Source organism: Canis lupus, chromosome 8, assembly GCF_011100685.1.
Source record: "Canis lupus familiaris isolate Mischka breed German Shepherd chromosome 8, alternate assembly UU_Cfam_GSD_1.0, whole genome shotgun sequence".
Lineage (NCBI taxonomy): Eukaryota > Metazoa > Chordata > Mammalia > Carnivora > Canidae > Canis > Canis lupus.
In genome coordinates this window covers 42,659,319-42,683,270 of record NC_049229.1, presented here as the reverse complement: position 1 = coordinate 42,683,270, position 23,952 = coordinate 42,659,319, and the positions used below count along the sequence as shown (strand labels likewise).

The window sequence follows — 23,952 nt, the reverse complement described above, 5'->3', positions numbered from 1 at the left end:
CACAGACTTATCACTTACTAGCTGGGATGTTGGGGGATATTTATCTAACTTGTTTGAGCCTCAGTTTTCCCATTGGTCAATTATAAATGATAAAACCTTTGCCACAAGATTGATGAGATAAAGTTTAAAACAGTGTCTGGCACCCAGTAGGTGCTCACAGCATGTATTAGAATTATTAAACAATCATTTTAAGAGGTAAATATTATGTTCCAAGTAAATCCATATTTGCAGTCAGAATTTTTTTTCTCACTAAATACGGGATCTTGACTCAGACTTTCTCCTTCATTCTCTTCATCCCTCCTTCCTGGAACTTACGGGTCAGGATGTTTAAAAATATGAATTTTAACGGGCTAATCATGAGTTTTTACAAGCAAATAGGTAAAATTTCATTTATTTTTTGTACTTTATGATTTATATCCAACTTTCAAAGTATTCTTAAGATAGTTTACAAGAAAAGAAATGTGTACAATAAGTTGGATGAATAAGAGAAAGAGAAATTTAAACCATAAAGGAGGAAGAGAAAATAATTATGCCAAAAACCTGAGCTAACCATTACTGTAATTGAGCATTAAATTTGTTCAAGGCTTCTTGGCAGCTAAAGGCAAAAAAGAGGAAATGTGATGGGTGACATAATTCTCAGTGGCTAAAGTTTTTCTCTTAAGTAGTTTAGCAAGGTTATGGTGGGGTAGAAGCCATTTGGGGGTTAAGCTCCATTGGGGCTGCATGATGTGGAGAAGAAGGTATTCTTTACTGGGGATGGTAGAGTCTATCCCCATGGCTTTAGCAACATATTGGATGACTTTAGCTTTGTATGGCTTAGTTCAAATCTGACTAGAGCCAGGAAACTGAGATTGGTGACTTTTTAAACAACCTTTTTAAAAATTTCAGATAATAAAAAAAAATAAAATAAAAAAAATAAAAATTTCAGATAATAAAAAAATACATATCTATTATCAAAGATTTGAAAAATACAAAAGAATATAAAGGAACAAAAGTTCATAATCCCATCACTTAGAAACAATCATTATTAAAACTTTAGTGAATTTCCTTCCAAACTTTTTTCTATGTGTACTTATATTAACTGACTTCTTGCAGTTTTCTTCTAGTTAGAGGACTCTCTAAATTAGGTGGTCTTTGGCCCACGTGGTTGTTACATTTAACTAATGAAAATAGCTGCTGCTTGCCTATTGAATGTCTAATGTGCTCCAGGCCCTGTATTTCCAGTCTTTCTAATATCAACAGGTACAAGGCAATTTTTCCGATTTGCAGAGAGGTTATGTAACTTGACTACATCACACAATAAAAGGAGAGCAAAAACACAGATGCTGGTGTATCTGCCTGTGCTGCTTCGTCTCCTTCTTTTACCGGGTGCTGCTTCCCTGAGACACAGGCCTATTCCTGGCACCTGCTGCTCACCTGGGACTCCTGGGAGTGGGGGTGCCTGGGTCTGACATCATCTTGCCTGATTCATGGGCCCCAAATGGCCAACACAAAAAGCAGAAGGAGCTCATTCTTTCCCTATTCTCTCCTCTTTCCTCCTGTTCCTTCCCCTACATGCTGAAGTCAAGAGGCTAAATTGCTTAGGTTCCCAGGTTAGGCCAGCCAGCTGTTGGGATGCTTTTGGCTTTGATAAAATTTTATAATTCAAACTTCCTATAGAAACAAAGTTAAGAGAAAGCTGAGAATCTCAGTTCTGTTTTCAGTCCCGAGGATACTGAAGAGCATGGAGAATTTTTGTCATTGTTATTACTATGGTTTGTAATTGAAGCTTTGTGCAGATGTGACTTTATTCTCTCCTGAGCCCCTCTATCTGCTCAGAAACTTCTTTCATGAGTGAATCACAGATTAAAGTGTCCTGCAGAAGCCCCCATGTAGCCAGTAAGAGCCTGCTCCCTCAGCACAGACCAGGCCACGTGGTTGCCAGGGTAGGCTGGTTGCCACACCCAGAAAGGCAGCCTATTGTGAGTGGCCTCCAGCCAACACAAGCAGTGTCTTGGGCTCTCAGGGTGCCTCCTACCTGAAAACTGGCCAATCTTCTCCCCTCTCTGTCACCACTTCTGGGGACCTATGAGCTAAGTCTCGAAATACTAAGAGGCCTAAATGTCAGGGCTCCTGGTTGGCCACACAGTGAGCTGAGTTGAGAACAGAACTCTGAATGGTCTGGGTGCAGGCTGGGCTGCCAGTGGGTGTGAGTCAGCAACTACAATGCCCTCTCTCCACTACACTTGCACTGCGCTAAGCACAGAGGTTGGTGTTTCCCTACAATCACTCCTCTGACCTTGGCACAGCAGGGCCTGCTTCCCGAAGGAGATGTCTGGAGGGGAAAAAAGCTTTAAAAGAGGATATTGCACACCTGAGCTTTCAACACCACGTGGTGGTAGTTTCTGTCAGTTGAAGCATAATATATGACAAACCAGGAAGAAGCTAGTTTTCCTGATGTGCAAAGTGACTTGCCCCTGAGATTTTGGACCAAGTTAATTATAATAACACCAGAACAACAATAGCAATACTAACCACAACTAACATTTACCTAGCCCTGAACATATGCCAAGTGGTTCTAAGTCCTTTATGTATATCAACTTGTGTATTTCCCCCAGTTTACAGATAAGAAAACTGAAACACCAGGAATTTAAATAACTTGCCTGGTGTCACACAGCTAGTAAGTGGCCGAACCTGAACCCCAGCAACTCTAGCTTCTTAACTCAGCTCAAGAGTTTGGCTTGGACATTCATGTGGGAGGAATGGCAGACTGTAAAAAAATCACAAATTTTCCAAATTTTCCAATAGCTTCTTAAACCCAAGGGCATCTCAGATTGTGCCCCTGCACATGGCTCTGTCATGCTAATTCCATATTCAGAGATCACAGAATTGTGTCTGGCTGTCTGGAAAAGGAAAGAAATCCCCCAAACATTGAACTGGCCTGAAGTATTTAGCCTTTTTGGTTGGTGTGAAAGAGCAGCTCACCATAAGGCTGTAGGATGTCTGGACCACACTGGGGGGAGGCCCTGGCAACAGTGCCCAGAAGTGGAACATCCCTAGCTGAATACAGGCCCCATCCAGGGAGAACTCTGATGGCTGGAATGTGCACATATAGACAGATGGTGCTTAGCCAGGAGGGCAGTGAGAGTTTTCAGATGGTCATCAGGAAAATGCTGAGGTGACTATTGTGATTTTCCATCCCCAGATCTTGGGACCTGGGGATGTTGTTGTCTTTTACATTGCAGCTATCTACCAGACTCTGGGTTAGTTTTCTATTGCTGGTGTAACAAATTACCCCAAATACAGTGGCTTAAAGCAATACGAGTATATCGTTTTGTAGTTTGGGAGGTCAAAAGTCTGACACAGGTCTCACATTGCTAAAATCAAGGTGTTGAAAGGGTTGTCTTCCTTTCTAGAGACTCTAGGGGGGAAAAGTACATTTTCTTAGTTTTTCAGCTTCTGGTCACTGCTCACATTTCTTGGCTCATGGCCCCCTTCCATCTTCAAAGCCAGCAATGGGTCACATTGCATCAGTCTGGCACTGACTCTTCTGTCTTCCTCTTCCATGTCTAAAGACCCTGTGATTACATTGGGCCTACTTGTGCAATCCAGAATAATATTCCTATTTTAAAGTCAACGGATTAGCAACCTTAAATCCATGTATTACCGTAATGCTCCCTTTTCATAAAATATAACATATTCACAGGTTCCAGAGATTAGAACATGAGCATCTTTGGAAGGCCATTATTCTGTTGATCACAGGCCCCAAATGGAAAAGCTGAACATCCCTATCATGGATATTTGTAGCCCAGTTGAGAGCCTGCCCAGCAGCTGGCAGTCTCTGCTGCATGCTAGAGAAGAATCACTGGGGACCTGCTCCAGAGAAAAGGTTGGGCAATCCATATATGGTGTTCAAAAAGCTGCAGATGCACCTGCTTTCTTGAGAAGACCCAAACACTAAAAATCTCAAGTTTCAAAACCTCTGCTCTGCATCAGAACCTAGATAAAGAACCCATCCCATGTGGTCAAATCAATGACACAGGCAACTAGGAAGCTTTCTTCAAGGGACAATTGACAGAAGAATGTGAGCACTCTCCCACAGTTAACTCATCCCTAAAATCTCAAGAGTATGTCTCCAGAATATTTTAAAATCATGTGTTCTAGATCTGTTAGGCACATTTTATGTAAAGCCAGCTTGAGCCTGTGGGCATCCTTAGTCTATCTCTCTACTAGGGAAGTTAAGTGTAGTCCTTGTAATTTGCTTATATTTCTTGGTCTTGAAACACCTCCTTCAGGAGTATTCCTAATTCCAACACTCCAGTGTGTTACCCACTCAGAGTATCCATACACTATCTATATCCACACACTTTTAGTCTGTCCAGCCTAAAAAGGTTGGATTTTTTACATTTTAAGCATCTTGTTATATATGTTTCAAACTTTTCAGTGCTTCTAAGCCACTCTGGGATCATGACAGGAGCTTTCTCTGTTGGTCCATTATGCTGATTCTGTGTGTGTTCCTGGGTAGGTCATGTGACCTCTCTCTCTCACTTTCCTCATATGCAACATGAGGATAATAATAGTACCTACCCTATAGGGCTGGAGTCAGGAGTAAATGAGTGAACCATGCAAAGCCTTTAGAACAGTGCATAGTACTTGGTAAAGCTGTAATACATCTTGGCTCTTATAATTGTTAAAAGGCCTAATAATACATGAACCCTATCTCTTAGAGTCACCAGAACCAGCCATTTTGTAATGTCTCCAGACATTGATATTCATTCCACCTTGAGGGTAGAAGACACATTCCTAATCAAAGTGCCTTTTTTTGCTTTGCTCTATAGGCATACTATTCCCATAAAGGCTATTGCTAATAGTTAAGGTAAGATATCAGGATCCATTGTCAAGGCAGTGGAGACGGGCAGATAGAGGGCTGAGTACTTATGCCAAGAGAAAGCTTTTCTTCTCAGCTTGGGGTATAGGCACGAATCTAGCAGACTGGGTTCTCTTGGGGCCCTTTGGTGCCGCATTTTACCCTAATCTAAACTCAAAAGGGAGCCTCTTAGGAGAGTGTCATGTCTCCCTAACAGTCAGCCCAGTCCTATTAATTCAAAAGGCCACCTGGACAATTATTGTCATGAAGAGCTCTTGGCTAAGACAATTCTATTGTTCCAGCAAACCTCCATATCCCAGCTCCACTTACATCTCTATACTTTGGGGCATAGTGCTGAATGTCACAAAACTACCCTTGGGTTCTATAAAGAAGCATGAGCCCTAAGGCTTCCACCCCACCCCAGGGCTGCTTTCTGACCTCTGACCTCTTGCCCAGTATTCCGCTTTCCATTCTCATAGCAGTGGTTACCCAGACTGACTCCAAATGGCCAGATTCTGCTACTAAGCCCAGAGGAGTTTCAAGACTGGAGAACCTTAATTCCAAATAGCACACAGGCCACATAAATTCCTCAAATATGCACCCCAAAACAAGAGTCCCCAGGGATTCAGTTTATCTCACCAAGTTTCAGCTGAGGGAAAAATATTCTAATGGCACATAAGGAAAGCTGTCAGAGAACTGTTTTGCTCAACATCAAATGCATTCCAGGCCTTATCTAATCAGGGAGTCTTCTTCACAGCTGATGCAGAGGCTGTTCCTGGACCAGGAGAGAGGCCTTGATTTTAAATACAAAATAATGGTTCTTTTGGCACAGGCAAAATTGGTCGGCAGCTGGAGGTTTGGAGTGACCCCTGACCCTCTCCCACAGTTCCTCCTGAGTCCCACTGCACTAAACTAAGCCATGCTCAAATCCCAGGCTCTAATTGGTTCTGGTTTGTTTTGCTTTTCTATTCTATCCAGAGCTTCAAAAGGCGTTTCCATAATTGTTTGAGGCATGAAAAAGGCAGGTTTCAGCTTTCCTAACTGGAATTGGAGGTAATTACTGTCTTGCACACACGAGCCAGTACATGCTTCAAATCAGATGGCTCTGGGTTGTTTTATAAAGTGTAGCTGGGCCTCTGAGCCAGGAGAGGGAGGATTATGGAACCTTCTAAAGGTTCTGTTCTAGAAAAAGAAAAATTTGGACATCTCAGAAACAGTGAGGGAAGCATCCATATACTTCTGTGGTTACTTTAAACTCTGCCCAAGAGATTTGGCCTGAAAAGATTGTGTCCCCAACCTCATCTTTCTAGAATGAGGAGGCATTTTTTTGGTCCTCTCTTTCAAGAGACAGGAGCTGACACCCCATATAACTCCCATCTTGCTTGTAATTAGCACCCGTGGTCTTGGCCTGGGCTGTTCACTTGTGAAAACTCAGAATAGGGGAAACAGAGTCAAGCATACTAAGAGCCACCTCAGAGAACCAGATCAGGGATGCACATGTGGATTCTGAGGACAGCAAACACAAACATGGGCAGTCTCTGGCTTCTATCCCACCCACACCACCCTGAGTGTGGACTGGGGAGCAAGACGCTATTTCAATCTCAGCTAATTCACATTACTAATCCTCCATGGCCTCACCTACAGAATGAGAGTAGTGACTGGCCCAGCCTCATAGGGTTGTTCTGACATCTAAATGAGGTCAACCTGTGTCAAATGCTTGGTCTAGTATGTGCACATAGCGAGTACCCAATAATAGCTATTATTATGAACATAATTGTCAGGGGCATGGCTATGAGGGCCAAAGGGACCACTTTGTAATGGTGGAGGTTTTCAAGACTCTAGAGATTCAGAAATAGTGGAAGAAAAGCTGCTGCAGGAATCATAGAAGGAGTGGGAAGGGGAAGCAGTGTGACAGCCCCCACCTCAAAGTGTCTTCCCTCCCAAGGGCATTTATTGCCTTACACGTATTAGGTGGCCTGAAATTCCACAGATTAGAGATTTAGTTCCGCCTTTTTTCAACAATATATCTCAACAAGAACTAGCTGGTTAAACAGCATTCACACATCAGTGTAAAGTGGTTTATTTGCTTTCTTTCTAATACCTACATACTCAGCAGCTTGGGGGTTAAGGAACTTGGGACCGAGGAAGGAAGAGATAATAATTTAATGTCATGAAGCTCTGCCTGGGACAAGGCCAGTCCAGATTCTGAGAGCTCCAATTCAATTCACTCACTGGCCCACAGACTGCTTGCCTGGCTCAGAGGAAAAGAGGAGGTGGGGGTTGGATGTGTGCTGGGGTCCCTGAATAGCTTTTCTGATTTTTGTACTCTCATAGGGACACTCCTAAAATAGCCTCTTCCAACAGTTTCCAGGACTGTCTCCTCTCTGGGAGTTCCTTCTCCTCTGCCAGAGAGAGGTCATGGGGCTCAGACCTTGCTTCTCCATTCTCACATCACCCCTAAATTATCTCAGGAGGACTTGAGTCTGCCTCTGTGTTGTTCACTCCCAAAACAACTTCCCTCTTGATTTGGATATTTAGGTGCCTACTTGACCTCTCCCTTTCAAGTGTTCCAAACTCTCAACAACCCCTTCTGCCACTGAAAACAACAACAACAACAACAAAAACCTATTGATAAGGTCTCCATATAAATGTTCTCATTGCAGATGATCTTTCAAAACTGTTGACCTTCCTCTTTGTACCATTGTCTTTCATACCACTCAAGACAATGTATAATCACATATTTATTTTTATATTTATTTGTATAATACCTGTCTCCCAGTAGACCATAAGCTTCACGAAGACAAGAGGAGATCTATCTGCCTCTTGTTCTTCCCTACACCTAGCCCAGTGCTGGACATAGACTAAATCTTAATTATACATTGGGTGAATGAATGAATGATTTCAAAGTGGACATGGGTCCCCAGATGAGGAAGAGAGCTTCTAGGTACAAAAAAGCCTGTAAAATCTGGCAACAAATACTGAGATGACATCTTGTTTTCCCAAAGTGGGCCATTTGGCCACTCCCCCTTCCCATATGATGAAGTTTCATGTTTAATAAAAGCCCTGAACAGTTAGCACAAACATATAGGACTTGATCATGAATTTGATGAGCTGCTGCAATGTCTGATATGGGGAATGCCTAAATTATATTCATAAACATGGCCCGCTCTCAATTATCCATTCTAGTGGATAATCTAATAGTCAATAATCTAATAGTTTGTAATTCAATAGCTTAGAATCTTGAGAGTTTTACATGTGGCTTTTGTGAATTTGCATCAGTATATAAGGAGCTCTGATAGTTTAGGAATTCACAATACTTTGAGCTCAGATGTCCAATGTCACCTTCCCCAGTTGCCTATTAAGGACTTCTCTGGGCTCCAACCACATGTAGAGAAAATACTGCATTGTGTTTGGGAGGAAGGCACATTAGTTTTTTTGTTTTTGTTTTTGTTTTTGGTCCTAAGAATTGGGCTCCAAACTCCAGCTCTGCCACCTACCAGCTCCCTTTTCATATTACCTGGCCTGGTCTTTGTTTTCTCATCAATACCTACCTCCCACGACTATGATGAGATTTTTCAGGAAAAATTAATGGGAACCACTCACTCAGGTAGATGCAAAACAAAAGTAGGGTTTGGTCTTCTTTGAACTTTGTTTCACAGCTGAGGAAAGATTTATCTTTTCTTCTCTTTTTTTCTGCCATAAAGGAGCTTCTCTTCCAGGCTCAGCAGGCTAAAGTAAACAGGGTCCTTACTTCACAAATCATATTTGATTGTGAAAGCTCCTGCTAATGCCTGTACAAATCTGAAAGAAAAATGCTGTCTTGAGTAATCTAACATTAAAAACTGACCATGGGCCCTCCCTGGGCTCCATCAACCCTCTCAACAATACAAATGATGGTGCATATGTCTGGGCATTGGCCCATGTCACTTTGGGTCCAAGTCTCAGGGTTAGAAAGTAGAGACATCCTAAGATCCAAGGCAGAACCAGTTGTCTATTGTGGGGGCTAGAACCCCAGAGTTCCCACCTCCTTTTCCTGTCATGAAGTTTATATCTCGAGGGAAAACAGCTGTCCATTCTCAGGCCAACTGGGACTAAAGCCAGCTGTTGCTTCCAGATGCCAAGAGCCAGATGTACACCCACTCTTCTCTCCCACTCCTTAAGCCTGAAGTCTTAAACTTTACTGAATTTATTAATAACCTTCACAACGTGCTAAAAATGCATTTCCTCAGGCTCTCCCTCCAAAGAATTTAATCCAGTTAGTTCAGGTTGGCCAAGAAATCTACATTTTAAACAATAACACTTCCACTCTCATCTTCTCTTTTCTCTAGGAAATTCAGATATAATTAATCTGGGAAACATACTTTGAACAACAATCTCTATAGTAGAGGCAGCAGCATGCTGGTAAATGTTTAACAACCAGTTTTGGAGTGGAGAAAGCCTGGTTTGTAGCTTGCCGATTTCTGTGATTTAAATATTCTCACCGTGGTCAGTTCAAGCTACCAACATGACATCATGATTTTGAAGTTGGGAAAACAAGCGTGCAATCAATCCTCACGAGCTCATAGGAACTGGTTCCAGCATACCACTGGGTAGAAGCCTTTGGTTGCCTCCAAATGGTGTTTCCTGGGCTTTGGCATAGAAGGGCCACTGTTCAGCCCATGATGTCACATCCCTGAGTATTTTTTCCCCTCAGTCCTTAGCTCTTTGAAGGGTTTGTTTTGGTGACTGGTTCCCAGAGACCTCTAGGGGCTCCAAACCAGAAAGAGAGGAAAGAGAGAAAGAGTTCCAGGAAAGAAAATGCAATTAGCGTGGGATGTTGGCCTCAGCCACACTGTCAACCTTGTTCAACCCAGCTTTCAACAGGGAGGAGCTTTGCAAACACCTGCTTCTGCCTTCATTTGATAAGCTTTCTGGTCAACTCACATAAACCTGATACTGCTGACCTGGAGAATGATGAAAAGGCTGAGTGTTGGGGACCTGAGGGGATGAAAGGGGACGGGAGAGGACCATGGGGTGGTCAGATGACCCGGGGTCGCCAGCGGCTTAAGGCTTCCCCTTTGTCTCCCTGTTCTGGCCCCGTGTTGGAAGGTTCTGGTGATTTCCTCCCACCCCCGACCAGGCCAACAGATGTGGAAAGGTCTCCAGTTCCCAGGGATCCGGACACAACCGTTTGTTGTTTCCCGCTTGCAGACAGGGCCTGTGATCACAGACAGAACAGCTACACAATCACTCACCAAAGAGCTGAGCCCAGTCAGGTGCGGGGTTCAAACCTACTCTGCATTTCTGCAGCAAGAAAAATGTGTAAGCAAAACTGAATGAGAATGAAAAAGACCCACACCTCTCCCTGTGTTGTCTAGGTCGGCTTCACAGGAATGCTGAGGGCTCCAGGAGAGGCAGTGCCTTTAGCTCTTCCTCACTGATAAAATCCTCATGGATGCCATCACCTTTTGAGCACATGCAACCTTTAGGGCCTGCTGCCTACCTCATGGATGTAAGACCTGTGCCCACTTTAAGGTTGGAGCTTGAAGGATCCTACTCCCCTGAACAGGATGTCTTTCGCAGTCCACTGAGCTGTCACTGCTCAGGGGATGAAAAGCAGAGAAGAAAAGGTTACAAAGGAAGGGGGGCAGGTGTCCGTCTCCTTGTTTACCCTAATCATTTGACATAGATAGTCTGAGAAATTTCTCAGTGCCTAGCTACCTACTGCTGTATGCACATCTTTTACAAGTGGGGAAATGAAAGTATGAAAACTAACTTCCATAAAGAACTTGTCTCATATCAAGTGCACCCACAAGAATAAGCTGATGTCTAATGAGATTTTTCTAGCTTCTGCAACAAATGATGGCCATTACAATGTGACACAAAGACCCGATACATATATTTCTTAGCATGTAGTACATTCATCTATGAATGCTGCAGGCAGTAGAATGGTACCCTTTGCTCTAAAGCAATGGTTCTCAAAATAAGATCGATGGACCCCTGGGGTCTGTGAGACCCTGTGAGGGTGTCTGCAGGGTCAAAGTCATTTTTATTATAATACCAAGTTGTCATTTGCCTTCTTCACTGTGTTGACATTTGGGTAAAATGCTGGCACCAGACACAGTGCTGGCAGTCATGTTATTCTTCACTGCCAAAATGTCACAGGACAGAAAAAAAAAAAAAAAAAAAAAGGAAAAGGAAACCACTTTTGGCTTAAGAATGTCTTAGATGAAGTAGTCAAAATTATTAATTTTGTGAAATCTTGCCCAAAGTACATGTCTTTTAACTATTATGTGTGGCGAACTGGAAAGTAAGCATCCTGTAGCACAAAGGTTATTTGGAGGAAAGGCATTCGCGAGAGGAGGAGGTTATCATGAGCTAGCCCTTCCATGAAACACTGTGTTTGCTCAAAAGGAGCAAATAACCATGGCTATTCAATCTTGGTTCTTGGGTAGACACTTTCTCCCAAATGAACAAATAGAGCTTGTCACTTCAAGAAAGATAGCTGCCAATATTTGCTGCCAAAATCAAAGCTTTCGAGCAAAAATTAGAATTTTTGAGAATTTATATCTGCTGCAGTGAGCTTTACACCTTCCCAATACTTAAAGAAGTTTCTGACGAGACCAGTGCTGTCATTGGCAAATGTGAATTTTCAGTTTTTATTATGAGACACATCCAACTCAGAAAATCTGCATAACTTAGTAGAGCAATAGTTTCCAAATGACCCATGCATAGCATTATACAATCGTGCGTGGGCAAAAGAGCCACACAAAGCACAAGACAGACCAAATGGATTTTAATGTAACGGAGCATGAAAAGTTCATTGATATCATTTCAGATGCTACATTGCAACTAACATTTAATGACCTACCATTTGTTGAGTTTTGGTAGTGTCAAAGAGAAATACGGGCCACCACCACCATCCAAAAGTAGAGCGTGGCTATGAAATCTTCTGTAAGCTGAAAAGGTGTAAAGGGGCAATTTCACCTTCAGTTTCTAGGGAAAAGTCTTTTCAGTGTTCTCAGACCCCAAAATACTTCTCTTAGGCTTTTCTCATACCTTAGGACACATCTTGCTAACAAATGCACCTCGAAGATGCAGTTCAAAGCTCTGGTGGCTGGATGCTAAGATGCTGAGTGTAGTTCCCAGGGAAGGAGCCGGGCAGGGCTCCTCTCGCTGGTTGGGGTGCACACTGCACCTATAAGGACTCTGCAACACAAACACTGAATGAACAGTATCTTCACTTCTGGCCTTTTTTTCAGAAAAGCAAAAATCCTCTTCTGATTTCTTTTGGTTAACGAAAAAAGGCACTAATGTAGGCCTTTCATAGAAGCAAAATGGTGTAAAACAGACTTTTGAAAAGTGGGGTACTTGTATCTACAATTATCTGAAAAGACTGTTAAAATATCCCTCCCTTTTTCAGCTACATATCTATGTGAGGCTGGGTTTCCTTCATACACTTCAATCAAAACAACATTATCACAGCTGATTGAATGCAGAAGTAGATATGAGAATCCAGCTGTCTTCTATTAAGCAAGACATTAAAGAGATTTGCAAAAATGTAAAACACTGTCACTCTTCTCACTAAGTTTTGTCCTCTTTTGTTGTGGAAAACACAATTATTTTTACAATAAGCTTATGTTATTTTTAACTTCTTGGCAAATAAAAAAATTTATGACCTTTAATGAAGTAATAGATATGACTACTCCTATAAATGAATATTAGATAGATTAACAAGTAAATATTAAGTGTATTCTTCTGGGGTTTCTTTTTTTAACATGATAAATGATTTAATTATCTGTTACTGCATAGCAAAGTACTCCAAAACCCAGCGGCAAAGCAACAGTTACCCATATCCTCATGGTTGCTGTGGATTAGGAATTCAGAAGTGGCTTGACTCTGCAGTTCTGGCTTGGGGCCTCTCATGACACTACAGTCGTGTAAAGGCTTGACTGGGGCTGGAGGGTCTATCTGCTTTCAAAGAGGCTCACTCCCAGGCCAGTTGTTGCTGGCTGTTGAGAGGGGGCCTCGGTTCCCCTTCATGCAGGTTTCTCCCAGTGTACTCAAAACATGGCAATCCGCTTTCTCCAGAGGGAACGACAGAAGAGACCAGACAGAAACCTGGGGTCCCTCTTATGATCTAGCCTCTGAAGCCACACAGCCTCTCCTGCCATTCTCTGCCAGTCACCTAGACCAAACCTGACTCACTGTGGGAGGAGAATCCACAGGCCATGAATGCTAGGAGACATGGATCACTGGACACATGCCAGGGTTCATCAATAGATACTACCTACAAAAACAAAGGCTTTGGGGGGTCTTCAGCAAATTTAGAGTGCAGAGGAGTCCTTAAGGCCAAAACATTTGAGAGCTGCTAGCCTAAAGGAATTGATCCACATCTTAAAAGGATCTTTGCCTCTCCTCTCCTCCTTCTCCTCCTTGTTTTTTTGTCTTGTTGCTTACAGTTATACCAGCACTTAGGCAGCTTCTTGCTCCACAAGCTGAGGAACAGTTCCTTCTAGCTTTGTTTTTTCGGAACTTCAATTTATCGGGGAATCCCTCATGAGTTTAACACTCCCTATAACCCTTGTTTGTTGGATCTTTTGCTTGGCAATGCTTGGGGCTCCCTTCAGTTCTTTTCATTTGCAGATCAGGCTCCCCAAAGAGCCCATGCCTTGAAGGAGGAGGGGTCACCAGCATGTGAACTTAGGTTCACATGACTATTGGTAGGCGAAGAGAGCAGCTCTGAGCCAAGGGCTCAGACAGTGGAGAGAGCTGTGAGCTAAACAGAATGGGGTCTCTGCCCTCATCTCCGCTATTCCTGGAGTTGACTGTAAAACCCCCCATTGCATTCACTCCCCTGGGTGTCAAGCCTGCAGAGGAGGCTTGACAGAGGAGCAGAGGTTCCCATGCCTTGTACAGACCTTTTACTACCTGTTGTGTAGAAGACAGTAAAGAAAATCACACACGGTGTGCAATTTTATTTAAAAGAGTGCAAGACTGTTCTTGAGCTTCTCAGTCTGTTTTTTTTTTTTTTTTTTTTTTTTTTTTTTTTTTTTTGTCTTTGTCTTTCTTATCGGAAATGAAAGAAAACAGCCATGGGAGATAGGATCTCAGGTCAAGAAATCCTAGCAGGTAATTTGGGAGTTGAAAACAAATCTCCCTTGAAATGAATTAAGCAGGTAAAGGGGATTCTAGCTTCAATTCTTAAACCACACCTTACCCTGGCCTGGCAAATGACTTCCTTCCAGCCCCAGGCAAATCCCAACTTCCACCTACTAAATGCCTGCAGTTAATAAATGTTAAACAACAACAAAACCCCAAAGTGGAAAAAGGAAGACTGATTGGAGGCCAAGATACCAGAAGGACTGCTTGAGAACCTTCCCTGAGAGCTGCATCCACAGAAGCAACATTTAAGCAAGGAAGCAGGGCCTGGGATGGGTGACCCAAGATATGACAGTTTTCAGAACATCAGAGCTAAGTAAATATCTGACTTGAGTTAAAATGACTGTTTTTCTTGATCAGACCTGTTCACTTGTTTCATTAGAACTTTATACCACGAATGACATTCAAGCCCTTTAAGTTGGCTAAAATCTCCAGAATCTATTACTGAGCCACAATTTCATCATGGCTCCTGCTAAGTATGCCAGGACTGGAAATCCCAAGCTCAGGTCTAGGTAAGTTAGCTGAAGGCTGGCCAGGATGGTCTCATAGGTCCAGGGCAAAGAGAGAAAAATAAGCATCGGGTTATGCTCTGAGGAATTCACTCAGCATTACTTTTTATTCTCATTCTACAGACCAGAAAACTGAGGCTTGGAGAAGCTGGGTGGCCCCTCAGCTAGCCAGCAACAGAACCAGGACAGAGATTCATATGATAAATCACAATGACTATCATATGCTAAGTACATTTGATGAGACAGGCAAAGTACCTTGTGCTTTGTGCATGTTAACTTTTTCATTTCTCATGGGTTACTTCCTTTCTAAAGAAGTGAAACCGTCCAATAGAACTTCCTGCCATGTTGGAAATGTTCTATATCTGCACTGTCCAGTAGCATGAGAGTCACCAGCCCCATGTGGTTATTGAGTACTTGAAGTGTACCAAGTGGAACTGAGGAACTGAATTTTTTTTAATTTCATTTTAATTGATTTAAATTAAATAGCCACACGTGGCTGGTGGCTACCGCATTGGACAATGCAGTGCTAGGAGGTTCGGGAGCTTTTTAAAAAACTTTCAAAAGTTTGTTAAGTGGTAAGGCAAGGTTTGCATCCCAGGCTGACTGAACCCAGAACCCTCACCTCTCTCCTCTCTGCTTCTCAGCGAGGTAGCCTGCATTTTGCAAAATGAGAGAACCTGGGAAGGAAACTGATGAGACAGTATTCAGGCAGCCAAAAATACAGCCAGACCCCCTAAAGACCAGGTCTGTACTTGAGTCTGATTTTTCTGAGTGCATCTAGAGGCCCCCACAGAGGTCCCAACAAGTGGTCAAACAAGAAGCTCAAGACTCTGCACCAGCAATTTCCCAGAGCCTACCAAGAGTGGCCCAGTTGATTGAGGGTTCTATGACTCACAGGTCCCAACCCTGCTATTTAAACACCAGCATTTCCTTTTTTGGGGCTTAAGACTAATTGGTATAGAGGTGGTGAGCTCCCAGGCCAGCCCCACCCTGCTGAAACATATAGCCCTCAAAGGTTTCTACTTCAGGCACCACCCAAGAGGTACAGCTACCATCTGCCATGTGTCTGGGTGCAAACGTTTACCCCGAGCTGGGCCATCATTCTGGGTCATCAGTTTCTCTCCAGCCCTCCAGCGTGCATCTCTGCTGCATCACCCCCTTGCTCCAAAGCCTCCAAAGACCGCCCCCATGAACCTCACAACAAACCCCAAAGTCTTCCTTCCCCGAGCTGGTCCCTACCCACTTCTCTGACCCCATATCGTGCCTATCATTCACTCTGTTCCCATCCCTTACCTCCTAGCTGTTCTGAATACATCACACTTGTCGCTATCCCAGGCTTTTGTACTTAGTGTTCCTTTTGCCTGGAATTCTTTTTCTCAGGGCTGAATGTGGCTTACTCTCTCTTCATTCAACCTCTGCCCAAATGTCACCTCTTCAGAAATGTCTTCCTGACTCCACTATATATAAATAGTGCATCCCTCACTCCTCTCTCTCTACCTTGCTTTATTTTTTTCAAAGTATCTATCCCTAGTTGATACATGTATACATATACATATGCATATGCATATTTGTTGGTGGTGCTGTTTGGTTGGTTTGCCCATTGTCTATCAGCCCCACTAAGATGTAAACAGGGTGAGGAGGGACATTGTCTTTTTTCACTCTATGCTCCGGTGTCTAGAATTGAGTCTGGCACATAGGTGCTTACTGAATATTTGTTGAATGAATCAGTGAATGAATGAATGCATGCATGACTTCTTCCTCTGAGTGCAAGGTGGGGGGGTGGGTTGTGGGGAGCTCTGGCTTGCCTCACTCTACACAGATCAGTGCTTTCTTGGCTTGGATACCAAACCATGAGAAACAAAGAGATTTGTTGGTTTAATTTCTTTTGCCCTGGGAAAGTTAAAGATCATAGATAATCCAAAATTCAGTGCCAAGTTCTCTATTTATAATCGAGGAATTATTCACACAGAGGTAAACAAGAGCAAAGGACTGACAAGTGAACTGTGGGAGGAGAATGATGGGAAACAGATTGAGGGACCCGTACATCTGCATGCCTTCAACAGGCCTGGGTTCCTACCAGCACTCATTCAACCTTGGATCCAGAGAATCCTTGACAATTTTCAGTCCCAGAATCATTTGGGCCAGGCTACCTAGGTGGCTGTTGGGAGTGAGGTAGGGATTGTAAGCAGATGCAGCTTAGGTAAGTCCCATACCTATGTGACAATGATATCATTAGGCCTTCTGAGAGGCACATCCAAAACAGTAGGTGTTTCTCTAGAATGTCCAGGCCCACAAAGTTTCCCTAAGACCTGGATTTTGGGGGAAAAATTGCCTTTCTTTCTTTAATGTATTCCACAGAATTGTATCTCTTTTTATTTCTTCTCAAAACTTCAAAGAAAAGAAATTAGCAGTGTCTAGAAGTGTCTGACACAGAGGAGGTAATCAGTAAGTACTGAACAAAACGAATGAAAATGTCAAGGCAAAAAGGAATGTAGTCTGGTGAGGAATGGATAGTTGGGCAAAACCTGATGGCTGGGAACCATGGGCTAGACCCTCTACTCCAGCTCTAAGGCCTCAGTTTCCCTATCTGTAACACTGGCCTGGATGAGCTGGACTTGAATTTCCCTCCCAGTTCTGACATTCTCTAATCCTCTGAAAAACTGTGGTAGAGCTTTATTGTGGATTAGATCTATCTAGCTGGTGTCCCACTGAAAGCAAGGCCTGCTGCTCTGGAGACTGCCCATTGTTTTTAAGCACCAGGGGTTATTTAATAGCAACTCTCCCAAAATATTTTTCATGTCCTTCATGAAAGAAGGTTCTGGAAGGTAGCCATCATCAAAATAGGAAGTAAAGCCAGGCTGGTGTTCCATTTATCAGATAATAGATTAAAAGTTCCTGTTACCCCATATGGTGATTCTGGGAGTTTGACCAGATTTCAGAGGTTTTATATTCAGAGCAGTAAGAAATCATCTCTGTGGCTTGTAGGATTTAGTACCTATTTCCCTCCTTTCCGAAGCTCGGGGCTCTGGGTGCCAACATAGGCCCCCGTGACTTTCCTCTCAGGGCCTCAGCACAGTGTCTGAGGAGAGCTCCCCCTATGAGCATTGTTGGGATTCCAAGCACTGGCTTGGATGGCTCCCCTGTCCACTGCAGCATGTTATGTTAAGCTACATGTGAGCTTGCCATTTTCCTCTACTCCTAGAAATATGCTAAAACACCAGTCCAATAGAATTCAGACTCCTTCTCTACCTTTCCTACCCTGTTCATTGCCTTCATGCACCAGAAGGATAAAGAACACCCAGTCGAGAGTCTGAGAAGAGATGAGATGGGCTCCTGCTGGGGTATCTCCCTAGGCCTCAGTTTCCTCAGATGTGAGATTAGAAAGGAGTGCTGGTTGGTTGCTCTGTCTCCTCCAGCCTCATGATCCACCCCACCCTCAATTCCTCCCCAACCCAGGCCCAGAGGCAGAGCCAGCCCCTTCCCATGGGGGAGTCACAGCTCACATGTTATGTAATGGTCATAAAGGCTGGAGCTCTTCTTATTTTCTTTTTAATGTTTTTAGGTACTCTAGGAAGAGAGAAACATTTTTATGATCCCAGTAACCAAACAACATAATGAAAGTCATGGCAACCATCAACCTAATAAAACCCATGGCAAAAGCCTCCACATTCTCAAATAAGACCCTGGGAATTCCAAGCTCTCTGAAGCCCTAAGTGGTCCGGGCCTTGCTGGAGGCCTTGGGATGCCGGCTGATGGTTGATGAAAGGATTTTAACGCGCCACTGAAATTCTCTTTTCCAAAATAACCACTTTGAAACCTGTTAATTACAGACACACAACCAGCCCCAGCCCCCAACAGGACCTGGGGCTTTCACCAGGGAGAGCCCAGCTCCAAGGCTGGCTGCTTCCATGACGCTACACATGCTTTGTGTTGGGAGAATTAGCTTCAGGAAGAGAATCCAAATTAATTAAAACCACATGGCCACTCCCCTCACCCCCCAGCCTCTTACCCCACCTCCCTCCCCTGGAGACAGAGGCCAGTTCAGTCTAATTTGGTCCAGTGTTTTTGTTTCCTAAAATCTGTCTTGGGCTCTGGGCCATTAATAGGTTGCAGCTGATTTTAATCTACATGAATCAGAGACCTGGCTTCTTTGGTTTTAAGGAGATTACAAATTGTGTGTCCCACAAACGGGATGGAGGGGAAAGGTCCTGGGGAGGGCGGGGGAAGGGGACAGATCCTAGAAGTCACAGAAACTCTGCTCTCTATTAAGTGGGTGGGTTTGAATGAGCCTGTGATCTCTCAAAGCTGGAGGAGGGGAGTGAGGTGGAGGTGACCCCGTGGTAGGAACACAGACCTGGGCTCATGTAAACAGAATTAAAATCAAGGATCTGGAGCACAGAGGTCTCTACTCACCTATCTTTAACATCAATTTCCCAAGTTTTTCCTGAGCACCTATCCCCAGGTAGAACAGGGCTCAGCACACCATGGCCCATGGGTCAAATCAGGCCCACAGCCTCATTTCATAAATAAAAATTTTGTTGCAACACAGCCATGCCCACCTGTGTATGTATCATCTGTGGCTGCTTTCGTAGTGTGGCAGAGACCCCATGGCCCACAAAGTATTTACCAAACATCACTCTTCAGAAAAGTGTCTGTGTGTCATTTAACCAACGACGGTAAGGAATGATGCCAACAATCATGCCACTCAGTTAAGGGTTTAAAGTATTCTCCCTGACAGCCCTATGCTTCCACTTCAAAGATGAAGGAACAGAGTCATGGAGATAAAGCAACTCACCAAAAATCACATGGGAAACAGCACAGTTAGGAAGAGCCAGGCCTCTGAGTCATAGTAAAGTCTTCTGTTCATCAGATGATGGTACTGAAGGGAGTTGGGGGATTTTAACATAATACAACTCTTTATATGTGTTGTACTGGCCATTTTATGAAGTTTTTTCACATATAGGTCTACAAATAATCCAGTAGAGGCTCAGAGAAATATACCTCCAGTTTTTAGGTAAAGGTATATAGCACTGAGTGTCAGTGGATGGGGATGAGAATGAGGGCAAACCCCTTGAAAAGTGCCTTTTTCCAAGGCCCAATGGCTAGTGAGTGTTGGGGGTACTCATTGCAGGCCCTAGAGGACCCTCATCCAGCCAGGACCTCAGGCCACCCCAGACCCTCCAGTGTGCCCATAAAATGGCTCTTTGCTAGCAGGGGAAGACACAAGGAAGGGGCAGATATGACTCCATGACACACATAGTGATGGAGGGATACATGGGGTTCTTGGGGAGGACAGAGGAGAGGAACCCCACCATTCCCTAAAAGTAAAGCCCTCTCAAGGAAACCCAAGTGAAGAACCTCTGATGCCAAAGCTATTGCCTAGAAATGTAATCAGGCCCCCTTCCAGGGCTGTTGGGGGCAAAGTAGTTGCTGGGGTTATTGTGAGGCCTGTCAGGGAAGCCTGGAAAATCCACATCCTCCCAGGGCCTAGTCTTGGCCCGCAAGTGCATGGCACCCAGAAAGTTGCTGCCTTGGAGCAGTCTCTTCCCACAGGAGCCCATTTCCTCTGGGGCTAGGATTGGCTCCAGATGGAGCCTTCCAGCCAAGGAAGGACACATCTCAGCTGCAGTCACAGTGGTCTGGAATAGGCAGCTATGTCAGGCCTTGAATAGAATCACAGATGAACAGAGTGCTACACTAGCTTGCATAGAATGTGAACTCTATGTCAAGGTCCCCAGTGAACAGGAGCCGAGAGGTCCAACGAAGGACAAAGATCTGTACCTCACTCCATCTCCACTGCTGCCTCAAGGTCTTTTTTCCTTGGCAAGCTTCTCCCTGAACTTTAGGCATCGCTTCAAAGGAGTTTCAGAATTCACTGAGGAGTCATAGGTCCCAATCTTTCCAGTTCTGCTATTGTTCAGAGGTCTCCTAGGATGAGATATTGTGAATTGCTTGAGGGTGATGGAGGGATGCCAACTAAGTGGGGATGGAATATCAAGCAAACTCCTATCACCATAAACAACTGAAGTCCTGCATCAGACCCAGGCAAAGCCTGGGACATGACCCCATCGGCAGCACGCCCGCGTAGGAATGCCGCGTTCAGAAACAGCTTTAAGTGGGGCTTAGACATTGGCCTGATAGAGGACAAGGTATGGCTCTTCTCGCCTCTACCTCCCAGTGAGCCTTCTGGCACACTCCTTGATTGGTACTCTTTTCCTTCCACAAGCATCAAAGGTTGAGGGTGTGATCTGCAGAGCTCTGTTTTGTCTAGACTTGGCCTTCTGATAGGTTTGGGCTCTGCTTCATGGAACCTGACATCCAGGAGATTTTTCTACTCTTCCTGGAGTCTAGACTAGAGGAAGAACAGAGGCTCGTGACTCTCATGCAGGTGTATCAGGAGCCGTGTGTGTTCAGGACACCTGATCCAGCAAGGTACTGTGCTATGCTGAAGAACAATGGGGGTTCTGTTGACTTTGGTCCCTTGGTTGGACTAGAATGCACCATGGTTAATTAGCGGCCACTGAGCATTTATGATCTGGGTGTCACATGAATGAATATACTGGCAAGATAGACTCTGAGGAGGTCGCATGCCAAGGAGTTTGTTTATAGAGTGTGGTTTCTCCCCATACTGAAGTGTTCAGCAATGTCTGCTCATATGCATGCCATGGTGATGTTGGGTCAAACTTCCCAGCTTCACTGTGGATGCCGGTCGGAGGACCCTGTATGATCTGAAGTGCCTAAGTCAAGCTCTCCCCTTCCATGCCACCAAACAAAAGCAACTCAAAAGAAAACAGCGTGAAAAAGCTCATAAACACTTCCTGAGGCCAGGCTCACAAACTAAAGCTCAGAGTGGAACAAGCCAGACAAGTTTAAAAACACATACACACACAGGAATGTCCAGCTGCTATTGGACGAGCAGATCGGGCACTAACATGGCTTCAGAGCAATGAAGGACAGAATTTTAAAAATTAGATCTCTACCTTCTCTCTCTCTCTCCCAAGCATACCAGGGTGGGAATTCTGGGTTACTATTAAAAATTGATTTCAATAGTCCTTTAAAAGACACAGGGTGGTGACTCCCCTCCACTCTGCTGCCCACCCCCGCCCCTCAAAATACACTGTCCCACAGCTCACCTCTGATACCTGGAGTTTTTGCTCTAAATCACATTTCATGTCCTGTATGCACAAGGGCTGGTAACTAGTACAGGAAATGAACTTCACAAGCATTGAATGTGTACCAACCTGTGGTATGGGGAATTGCCAAGATATTTTTCTAACTGAGAATTTTCATAGACTCTTGAAACTTTCTTTCAGCTACCTCTTCGCACACTTGAACGCATGCACACATGCCATATGTATGCACTTACCCAGACACAAAATTCCCTGTTTCCCCCAACACACATGAACAGAGGTCTGTGCTCATCCACAGACACACTCCCATTCTCAAAACTTCCCCTTGATTCCCCACTCCCTCCATCAGTAAATTTGAGCATTTAGGTGTGTGGGTGCTCCCTGAAGTCCTCTGATACACACAGAGCTTTGTGCCCCCTCAGACTCCCCCCAGCAAACAGGAACCCAGAGCCATATTTATAGTCTGAAGTGCACACATGCGCATGTGCACACACACACAGAACCACATTCCAACTGGTTCAATCATAGCTGTGACAGGCCTGGGTCTGCTTGCTATTGTTTCTCACTTGCCTCTAGCAGGCCATTCATGTAAAGAGAGTCCTGCCATCCCTTTTGTAGCATTTTCCCTGAGTTCGAGTGTTGGGAAGGTGGCTTTTAAAGGCATCTGTGGATGGTGGAGTGAAAAGCAGGGACAAAGGCATCCCTTTGGGTCTCCTGCCATAGTCTCCCATGCTAATGAGCACTGTTCTGGATTGTTCAGGGCATTTCTTTATTTGTTGTTCTGTCTGAAACCAGGCTGAGAGGATGGATGGTCACTCAGCTGAAGAATTTCCAGAAGTCTCTCAGGGTCCTGCTTTTCCACTTCTTCCTGCTCCCAGTATTCCAGGCCTACACCCAAGCTACTTGAGGGCAAGGCCTGGGTGGCAGGCACCAGCCAAATGAGCAAAGACAAATCTGGGTAGAAATTTAAGGAGATGAAAATAGGCCCCAAGTGACCACTACCCCTCTAGGAACTTTGGTGCACAAGAAGAGCTGGTATACAGAGGATTCTCCTCCCCTCCTTGGACAGCAGTAAAGGTCGCATTACATTGCAAAGGGGACACTGTCTGCATTGACAATGGGACCGACTACTGTACAACTTCATTTTTTCTGTCCAAGAGCCAGACGGACTTAATGTATCTAAGAAATGAACAAGCTTGGGTGCCTCCTCCATGGGACTGGACAGGGGGAATGCCTCCTCTTGCATCATTTATACACCACAGTTGACTCATGGTAGGCACACACGGGGTCGTGACCAATTTCTCACCGCTCCACTGAACAGTGGCGAGGGGCTGTCTAGAAGTATGTGTACTTTGTCCTTGGCCACTGCCTATAAACTCCACCCCTCTCTTCCCCAGCAGTCTGTTTTTCAAATAAAATCTTACTAGAAAGCCAGTGTGCAAAACTGATAAAAGCAGAGATGGTTGCAAGGGGAGGGGATGAGTTAGTTGTGTGTGTGTGTGTATGTTGGGGGTGGGGGTGGTGGCAGTGGGGGTGGTGGAGTGTGGTCCCATCTGCTCTGATTCCATCCCAATCCCTCCCCTAGCTCTACATCAGGGGCTCTCTGAGGGGTTCCTTGGACCCCAGTTTGAAAACCATTACCATAATGCAGGCCCTTTCTTCTAATAATTGTTGAACTTTAGTACCCAAGAACGCACACAATGACAAAGAACTGGGAGAAATTTGACAACCCTTTTAAATTACACAAATTACACACTTTCATATACTATTGATTTGGACTATAACCCATATTTGGTGTGGCGTACAGAGTTAGGGACCCCTTGCTAAAACTCTATACTCCTGCCCACAGGTCTGCAGCTCACAAATTGGGAACCATTGCACAGAAGTTAGAAGAGGGAACAAGAAATAAGACTGGGGTCCCAGATGGAGTCATACTAGAAAAGGACTTCAGGGTCTAGTGAAGGAATTTGTGCCTAACACTATTTCACTATTTGGCAGTGGAGAACTATTAAAAAGGCATGTGCAATTATTATTATTATTATATTATTAAAGCCAAGAAATGACATGATTGGACATGAACCAGCCAAAAAAAAAAAAAAAAGATTTGCAATTAAGTCCCCTTACCCATCTCCAGTTGTCTGAGCCTCAACATCCAGTGTGTCCATAGGACATAGGAGCAATTTCCACCCCCCCCCCCAAGAACTCCTGGGTGTGTGTCAGCCCAGACATCACCTTCCTGTCGCCTTCATCAGAGGGGCTTACTGTCCTACACATTGGCACCCACCAAATTACACAATGAACATGAGCCTAAATTAAAGAACGTGCA

General features: G+C 44.3%; 1 protein-coding gene across 8 annotated transcripts in view; it reads right to left on the bottom strand.

Annotated features, from left to right (window-relative positions):
* The window catches only part of RAD51B (RAD51 paralog B), a 683,946-nt gene that overhangs the window by 57,536 nt on the left and 602,458 nt on the right, over nt 1–23,952 (bottom strand). The window contains exon 11 of one of the 8 annotated variants that reach the window (XR_005363452.1): nt 8,450–8,647. The exons of the other annotated variants lie outside the window; for them this stretch is intronic. The gene's annotated coding sequence lies outside the window, so the exon portion shown is untranslated. The remainder of the gene's footprint in view (nt 1–8,449; nt 8,648–23,952) is intronic. 8 annotated transcript variants of the gene reach the window in all.